The sequence below is a fragment of the Toxorhynchites rutilus genome, chromosome 2, assembly GCF_029784135.1.
Source record: "Toxorhynchites rutilus septentrionalis strain SRP chromosome 2, ASM2978413v1, whole genome shotgun sequence".
NCBI classification, from domain to species: domain Eukaryota; kingdom Metazoa; phylum Arthropoda; class Insecta; order Diptera; family Culicidae; genus Toxorhynchites; species Toxorhynchites rutilus.
The window spans coordinates 110,197,701-110,207,520 of NC_073745.1; positions in this window are offsets into that span (position 1 = coordinate 110,197,701).

Consider the following 9,820-nt stretch of genomic DNA (forward strand, 5'->3'; position numbering starts at 1 on the left):
TCGTGGTGTACGCTTTTCATTCCGACTTCCGTCGTGCGTTATGCTTGTCCCTTACACTTCCCCCTGGTCTGTCGCCCTTCCCCGGTGTCACACAATCCGTGGTGTCGTTGCTGATCTTCATTCACTATGCAAACAGGCGAACGATTTGGGAACGGCTTACGCTACCGGCATACGGAATAATGGAAATAACTCGAAACGTGTGTATCCTTGGGGCGGATTCGCTTTTTTTTTGGTCCGTCGAGACATCCAGCCTCTCCAGCCAGCGACCACCCTCCCCGACCCTACTCGAACCGCGCGATTGATTGTACGCAAATCCTCCGATGCTCCAGCAGATTACCATGGGGATACCTCTACGCGTGGCACATCCTGAAGGGAATAAAAATCCATAAAAAAAAATGAACGACTCCAAAGTAGCTCGACCCGCCGACTAACTAGACAGGCGGTGGCTCGTGGTGACATGACGGGAAGTTATGTTTGAAGAAGATGATTGCTTCTGGCGGGCTTGTATTGGAGAGGTTCAATTTTGATGCTGCGCTCGTATCTTCTCTTCACTTCGATTGATGTTTGATAGCTGATATGCTTTTAAGTGAATTTTGATATCGCTTCCTTCAGCTGAGCGGAGCATGATATTAGATGTTATGGATAGATCTATGTCAGGATCAAATATAATGAGATGATTATGGGAGTATTAGATGTACTTGACGTACTGTTCGTTTGAACAGAAATTCAATCTCAAGAACGAATATTTGAGCGGCTGCCGTTTCCAAAACGTATGGTTTTCGTTGAAAATTAGTGAAAAACCTATAAGGGTCTCTGCCGAAGATCACAAACGGAAGTTTAACGTAGGATAGTGATTGTTCGAGAAAAAGCGTATATAAACCAATGCACCCGTGGCCGAGTGGTTAGCGTCTCACATTATTATGCCGGGTGTTCGGGCTCGATTCCTGTTTTGGTCGGGGGATTTTTCGTCAAAGAAATTTCCTTTGACTAGCACTGTGGTCACGCGTATTCTAGAGATTGCCCCTCGGAATACATTCAAGGTGTGTTATTTGGCTTAAGAGATCTCAACTAATTATTAAAAAATGACGCTAGTTAATGCGTACGCTGAGACGGCAAAAGTTCCATAGGGAACGTTAACGCCATTCAATATAAACCAATGCATAGTTTAAATCATTGAAGCGGTTATAAATGTTTTTGGAGAAGGGATTTAAGATGACTTTCTCCTTGACTATTGAGTACTCTACAAACTCTATGACGATGGAAGAGTTTTGGCTTCGAAACAAAGTTAGAGCGGTTTGTTGAGTACTGTGTCCCATGTATCTTAGCAGCATAGAAGATTTTACTCTGCCAACATACCACGTCGATCATATTGACCCACTTATAGCATTCAAGAAAAACTTTCGATACTTGTTTACTATTGTAAATGTATTTACCAAGTTCGTCTGAATTCATCCGGTAAAATCAACCCGAAGAGGTTTTACAGAGACCTGGGTTGCGAAAAGTTTGTTTTGAAAATCCCATTAGGACTACTGTCGATCGAGGAACAGTTACATTTGAAGAACACTGTGAGCGTGAGGAAATCTAGAATTTTCTAACTACAACTGGTGCACCTTGTGGGAACGGAAAAGTTTGGAGGATCCATGATATCAACATTCCAGCATTGACAAAACTGTCCGTTCTCATCAACGCTCAATTGATAGGAGTCCTTTCCGGTTGGTGTTTGGTGGCAATATGAAGTGACTGTCCGGCAGTTGTTCGACGAAGAAAAGAAGAAGGACTATACTGAAGCCCGGTTGAAGATATCGAAGGAGCAGCAGAATGCAAAACTCCAATTCTATCGCAAGCGCAAGGAAGCAAACGCTTTTGAACTCGGTGATTTGGTGCCCATTAGCAGGAATCAATTCGGAAGTCATGTGAAGATTACCAAGAAGTTCCATGGACCTTATCTTGTCATAAAGTAAATATGGAATATCGTTACGATGTGGTAAAGGTTGATTTACATAAAGGTTCAATCCGGATGTCATTTTATGCAGAGTTTATGAAACGATTCGGTCCTGGAAATGACGACGATTATTTCAAAGAGACAGCTTCCAACAGCCTCGAATTTCAGCTTCATCTCCGTGACCTCGACATCTGCGTTTACTACTACGCTTTCCAACGTTCTCTCGTTCAATCGCCACCTGGGAATTATCGTATACTACCAGGACGTTGGCGGTATCAGCAAAAATGTCGACGATTTCCGGCTTACTATCTCGGATCAATGCTACGACATGTTGTTCTCACGGAGATTTGGTTAGACTCGCGTACACTCTAGCACCAGGTGTTCGGCTACGATTATGCAGTTTTTTCGTTGTGAAAGGAGTATTGAAAACAGCCACAAGGCTAGAAGCGGAGTTGTTTTGGTAGCTGTGAACTCCAGACTCGAAGCGAGAGCTGTAGAAAACCAAAACTGGATTTGCTTGGAGCAGGTATGGGCGGTGATCAAACTTGGCGGCCGTACTTTATATCTATGCGCGTTGTACATCCCTCCCGACCGAATACGAGAACGTGAGCTCTTAGAGATCCATTGCCAGTCAGTTTCCTCTGTTTTGGAAGCCACTAAAGCAACAGACGAAGCCATCTGGGAGACTTTAATCTTCCGAGAATCTCGTGGAGGAAATCTCGCGACGGCTTCCTTTTTCTGAATTTGGTTTATTCAGCCATCCAACGCTTCTTTCTTGCTTGACAGCTACAGCTTAGCCACTCTCTCGCAAATTAATTACGTTACCAATAAGAATGGCCGTAGCCTGGATCTCTGCTTTGTGAGTGCACAGAACACAGCCCCATTCTTATGCGAGACTCCTGCTCCTCTTGTGAAGCATACCCCTCATCATCCACCCCTGCTGGTTACCGTTGGCACAAAGTTTCCACAGGATTTCGATGTTACACCTGCAGTCGTTTTTTATGCCTTTCATAATGCCGACCATCGTGGTATTCACCAGTTATTCTCTAGCTTCAATTGGGGCGATATGTTACACACCGTTAACATCGAATCTGCAGCTTTAACATTCTCCAACGTCCTGGCATATGCTATCGATAGATGTGTGCCTGAGAAGAAAGAAGAGGGTCCATTGAAAAATTTCACTAGACACCGCATACAAATTCATCAATGTCAATATGCGAGACCACGAATACAAACGTGTTGCGAAACAACCTTCCAGCGTTATCAGCGTTGTATAAAAAGCAGGTCTGCCATCATCTATGACGTTCAACGGAATTAACGGAACTTCTGGCTATCTCCCTCTCTCTAATCAAACCCTGAGTAGAGTTGACATCAGTACGGAGATGATTTCTATTTTAACAACGTAAATTTTGAAATTGAAGAACCACGGCTATCATATGCAGATGATCTTAAAATTTACCTTCGAGTTTGTTCTATCGATGATTGTTGCTCCCTTCAGAGACAGCTGGATGCTTTCACCGACTGGTGTATTCTTAACCAAACGGATGTCTGTCTTGTGCGCACACGAGACAGACTGTATTGTATAGATATGTCTTGAGCGACACAGAAATCGAGCGCGTTAGTGAAGTGAAGGACCTAAGAGTAATCTTAGATACGCAACCCTCATTTAAACCGCACATCTCATGATCAATAAAGCGTCCAAAACTCTTGGGTTCATCTTCAGGATTGCCAAAAATTTTACATACACCTACTGCCTTAGATCCTTCTACTGTTCTCTAATTCGCTCTGTTTTAGAATATGGTTCGGCAGTTTGGACTCCTCACTACAACAACGGCGTCGGAAGAGTTGAATCAGTTCAACGACGATTCGTGAGATATGCACTGCGTAGTCGTTGTCAGCTGCTCAACTTCAAACTTTTGTCTGTCCGTAGAGACATAGCCAGAGCTCTGCTGATAGCTGATGTTCTGCAAGAACGCATCGACTATCCCGTTCTCTTGAGGAAAATCAACATCAACGTTCGACCTCGAGCTTTCCGGAATAATGCGATGTTACGATTGCCTGTACAACGTACGAATTACAGGTGGATTCAGCGGTTTGCAAAGACTGTTCAACAGAGTGGCCATGTTGTACGACTTTCATTTATCCTGGATGCTTCTTCGCCGGAGAATTAGTTCTATTTTTTCTGAACTAGTTTTATTGTTAGGGTAACACGGGATGAGTTGGACATACGGGGTGATTTGGACCACCCCTTTATCTCAAAAAGTACGGCTCAACTTGGATTTTTTAATAATGTCATCTCTTTTCATTGTTGAACCGAATGTACCTAAAGTAAAAAAAACTTTAGTGAAATTCGACAGGTGGAAAGAAACGGTAGCATGAACACAGCAAGCACTTTTATGGTCAAAAAATCGATCGAGGTTTTAAGGTTTTTCCCGCTGATTAATTAAACTTTTCATGTATTGTGTAGTAAAGTTTTGTTCGCCTACAGAAGAGGAACAATTTGATGCAGCGAACTGTAAATTTGATAACAATCAATTAAATTAATTGCATTTTAATTTTTGCATGTTGAGTGGGGTGACATGGATACGTTTCTGTGGGGTGGGGTTGGTCCTACAAGGTTTAAGGCTGAATTACAAAAAGAGGATGGACAGACAACGTTGGAAGAAGGTGAAGCTTGAAAGAGCAACGCAGGCCATCAAGAACGGATTTTCTTTGACCAAGCATCGTGTTTGAAAATGCTCGAACAACAGTGAAAAGATCCATGCAGACTTCGAGATGGTCTCAATCCAATTTTTCTGGTCGAAAATCTGGCTAAGATACCTGATATCGATCCCAGAACATTGTTACTGACATTATCCCAAAATACTTTATATAAACATAAGTATGTTTTTTTCGATGAAACACACACTGCACCAAATCACCCCACAGACGGTCCAAACCACCCCGCATCTAATTTTAATGTTCAAAAATCATCTCTTTTATTTTATGATATATTCGGTAATTTGAAGGTTTATATAATGAATACACAATAATAATTGAGAGAAAACAAGCGTAGCTCAGTGTAAAATGTGAAATTTTTTATTTAGACTTAATTGGTTTGGAAATATTATGCGATTTACTTAGGGGGTTCAAATTCGTTACATATTATAAATCTGTAAAGTCTTACTGGTACATTTATTTTTAAAATATATAATTTTATCCAGGTGCGTAGGTGCGTATAAATATTTCCAATCGAATCGATTTAAAAATACGTGGGACCTGTCACGAAATGTTAGAATTATATGCTTTTGAACGCACTTTCACTTTTTCGTAACATGATTATTTTTTTGATTTTCTCAACGAATAGAGGAATTACTGTAAACTGTCAAACTGTTTATCTAATTTTATGTCGTGGAAATTTATTTGCTTTGAAAGTTATATGAAGATTATATGAAGATAGTTAAATATCTGAAAACTAACTGAGAGAAGCCTCGAGACGTCTCGACACAGCATTACGTTTTCTAGAATATATGAGAAGTACATATAAAAAAGTTGTCTAATTTGGAGTGTTTTATGCTCAGACATTTCATGAGGATTTCATGATTCGTGATGGTTTTGCACCAATCGATTCGGACACTCCCTCACAATCTATTGCTGCAATGCTATTATAAAAATTCCTATAATTAATATGTTTAAATAGTGTTGAAAATAAAGCTTCTACGTTTAATGTGAAACTACCACTTTTCAACATAACACAATTCGAAATTCGGACTATTTTCAATAAACTCGATTCTTCCAAGGGACCCGGGACCGAAAATCTTCCACCGTTGTTCATGAAAGAATGTGCGGAATCTCTGAAAAAGCCACTGTCAACGAAGCCAGTGCCAGTGTTTTCCCAAACTATGGAATACAGCTTCTATCTGCCTGATACTTGAAGCAGATTCGAAAAATCTCGTGGAAAATTACCGGGGTATCTCCATGTTGTATTACATGGCGAAAGTGATGAGGAAGTAGTGCACAGCGCTCTCTACTCAGTTTCTCAAATAACTATCTCCAAATTTCAACATGGATTTGTAAAGAAGCGGTCAACCGCAACAAACCTTATGGCGTTTACCAGCTTTATATCTTCTGAAATTGAAAAAAGCACCAAGTAGATGCCATTTATTTCGATATCTCAGAAGCGTTCGACAAAGTACCTCACGACCTCGCCGTTACGAAACTTCGTCACCTGGGTCACCGAGTTGTTTTGTTACTATCTGGCTGAGCGGAAGGCGTTCGTCAATATCAACGATTCGCATTCTCGTGTGTTCCCCATCACATCCGGTGTTCCACAGGGCAGTGTGCTGGGGCCACTGATTTTCGTTTTTAACTTCATTCATAAGGTTCTGTACAACATCTGGCTATCACGACACGTTTCCGCATTTCTCCTTCCCTTCGATGCTCAGTGTTTCGTAGTAACGTTTATTCACATGACTCATCTTTGACTGTACGATTCCGAATTGTTTTCCTATGTCCCGATGAAAGAGTTGAGTATTTCCCAGGTGCTTGTGCAAAATCAATTCGCGACGTCGCTGACTGCGATAAAATTGCAGTGTAAACAATGCACTCTAAACTACTTCTACCCAAATTTTCAAGAGAAAATGCTCAATGGGTAATTTTCTACAGCGTTTTTCCCGTGATGTAATTTGATTGATTGATGAATTGAGCATAAATAAAATAAGTAAAAAAAAACTTTTGAAGTGAAACGGTTTAATTGTGATTAAACATTATAATGTACTAAAAGCTAGAAAATAATTAGTCTAGGGCATTGAAAAGACTAAAAAAAATCGTGGGACATATGATGAAGTCGCTCATTGTGGATAATGGAAATACAACGGGCCCCACGATTTTATTTTAGTATTACCAATGCCCTAGATTAATGAAGGAGAGGTGTGATAACTGCTAACCACTACTTGCCTAATTATTTTCTAGCTTTTAGTACATTATAATGTTTAATCACAATTAAACCGTTTCACTTAAAAAAATTTTTTTTGCTTATTTTATTGTCTAGTTTTTAGTACATTATCTGTTTCGTTAGAATATTTGTCTACAATAAAACCATTGTACTCTATTCTATCTGTAAAACAATTTCATTTGATACCGATATTGAGTGGATTGCAGAAAATACATAGTGTGTTCTCCAAGTCAAGTTCGTTCGTTTGATACACATATTTCAATTAACCTTTTTTTTGAGAAGATCTGCTATTCAAGCCCTTTAAATTTTTTTTTATATATATATCTGTATTATAGTGATTTTCAACTCATTTGGCTGGATCGTCACTTTTACTTCCATTTTTGGAAGAATGTCGGGAGTGAGAATTGAACTCGTGACCTTTAGCGTGAGAGGCATGGATGTTACCACCACGCCAGATCGCCTCCACAGCCCTTTCATTTGATACCCATATTTATCGGGTTTTGAGAAAATATGCAGCCGCCATTTGATAGTGGCAGCCATCATAGATTTGCATTTTTCATAAATAACTGTGTTCTACTAGTCAAGCCCTTTCATTTGATACCCATATTAATGGGGTTTTGACAGGGTTTTGTAGTCCGCCATTTGGTAGGATTTTGATGCATTTGCATTTTTCATAAATAACCATTTTTCATATAAATAAATTTGATACTCATAATAATAGGGGTTTGAGAAAATATGTAGTCCGCCATTTTGTAGTTGCAGCCATCTTGGATTTGCATTTTTCATGAATAACGGTGTTCTACTAGTCAAGCCCTTTCATTTGATACCCATATTAACGGGGTTTTGAGAAAATATGTAGTCCGCCATTTTGTAGTGGCAGCCATCTTGGATTCACCTTTATCATAAATAACCGTATTCTACTAGTCGAGCCCTTTCATTTGATACCCGTATTAATAAAGTTTTAAGAAAATAGTCCACCATTTTGTAGTGGCAGCCATCTTGGATTTACCTTTATCATAAATAACCCTATTCTACTAGTCGAGCCCTTTCATTTGATACCCATATTAATGAAGTTTTGAGAAAATATGTAGTCCGCCATTTTGTAGTGGCAGCCGTCTTGGATTTGCATTTTTCTTAAATAACCGTATTCTACTAGTTAAGTCCTTTCATTTGATACCCATATTGATGGAGTTTTGGAAAACCCATATTGATGAAGTTTTGAGAAAATATGTGATCCGCCATTTTGTAGCGGCCGCCATCTTGGATTTTCGAGATCATGAAATACGCAGTTTTATGAAGACTACAGAGATAAAGGTGTGTTCCAAATTTTAGATCAATCAGTCTACAAGAAGGGGGTCAAATTTCTATTAATATGGGTCAGCGCTACAGACAAACATGTTACAAATATACAAACATACAAACATACAAACAGATTACAGGGCAAGCTAAATAAAACCGTTTAAAAACTAAAACACCAGAATTCACTCAGATTAATTCAGAGAACATTCATATTCTTTGGAGTCTGATGTAGCAGGGCCAGACTTTGGATATTTTGGAAAGCTTCTCAAGATATCTACGTCGGTGTTGAAGCTGTAGAAACAGGAGCTACTGAACTGGGCGAGAATAAAACAATAGTTTTAGCACCATCTGTTGAATCATCAACTCGTTGAACGACGAGAGTTTCAATACGATATAGGAATTTAAATAAAAACATATCCGATTAATATATTTAGAATGATAATTTATATTGAAACTCTTCCGTATCCTAATCATTAGCTTCATAGTATCTTTATGACCCCTTTTAAGGTGAAGGTGGAAGCTAGCCACAAATGGCGCTCATTTCTTTCATCTCTCTCCCTCACCCCTCGCACGAAAATCAATAAATTTGCGAAACAGTGTGAAGAAAATTATCGTTCTCGCACACTTCCCATCAAGTAATATCAACCAAACTCTAATCGATTACTCACAAGATGTTAAATTTTCATCTGCTGTCGCACTGTATAGTGAGAAACGTCGGAAAACTCAAGCTAGTGCTCTGAAAGTTAAATTTTCATTTTTCAATTTTCGGCAATGGTTTTGTTTGTATTGGTGAAAGCATCGTTATTTTTTCGACACTGATGCCAGACAACATCAGCGCTCGGTCGGACTTGATTAACTCTTTCAATACGGCAGTGTGCTCCGTCGAAGTGCTACCGCTGTACGGAGCACTGCGCCGGAAAGTATGCACATCGCGCTGGTGTGATCGATGTGCAGTATGATTTTCATGTCTTTCATGTGACGCTCGTACACACAGCTCATCGAGCGGATGTCGTCTACAGACGACGCTCGTAGCGAAAGGATTAAAGGATCGTCTCCTATGTTTCAAACAAACCGGGCAATCGGCGGAACACAGGTTTGCCTGCGAGAGGCCGTCACTTCCGACGGCGGGTCGGTGACTGATTCGGATTGCGACACCTCGGCGTTTTGGTGCCGCCTCGGTTCCTTATGCTAGTTAAATTTGTTACCGTTGAGGTCCATTCGGGTATTTGTCGCATTCGGGTAAATGCCCATTCGGGTATTTGTTACATTCGGGTATGTGTTACATTCGGGTAAATGTGCTTCGGGTAAACGTGTTTCGGTGAATGGTATTCGGGTGAATGGAACACAACCCCTGAAATATATTATAATGAAGATATTTACGTTACGCTATGTAAACAAGCATGTTCTGAAAACTGAATAAACTTCCATTACACCTATATGATGCATTGTATTTTTTCTACAGTATATATGTTCGCTGGCTTTACGTGGATACCATCAACATCGTCTAAACCAGGGGTTTTCAAATGGTGCTCCGCGGGAAATTTGTGCTCCGCGAATTTATAGCCAATGCTCCCACTTGAAAACCGACCTCGAAAAAAAACATTCATTAATTCAATTTTACTGGGCATATAGTGATTTATTTTGTT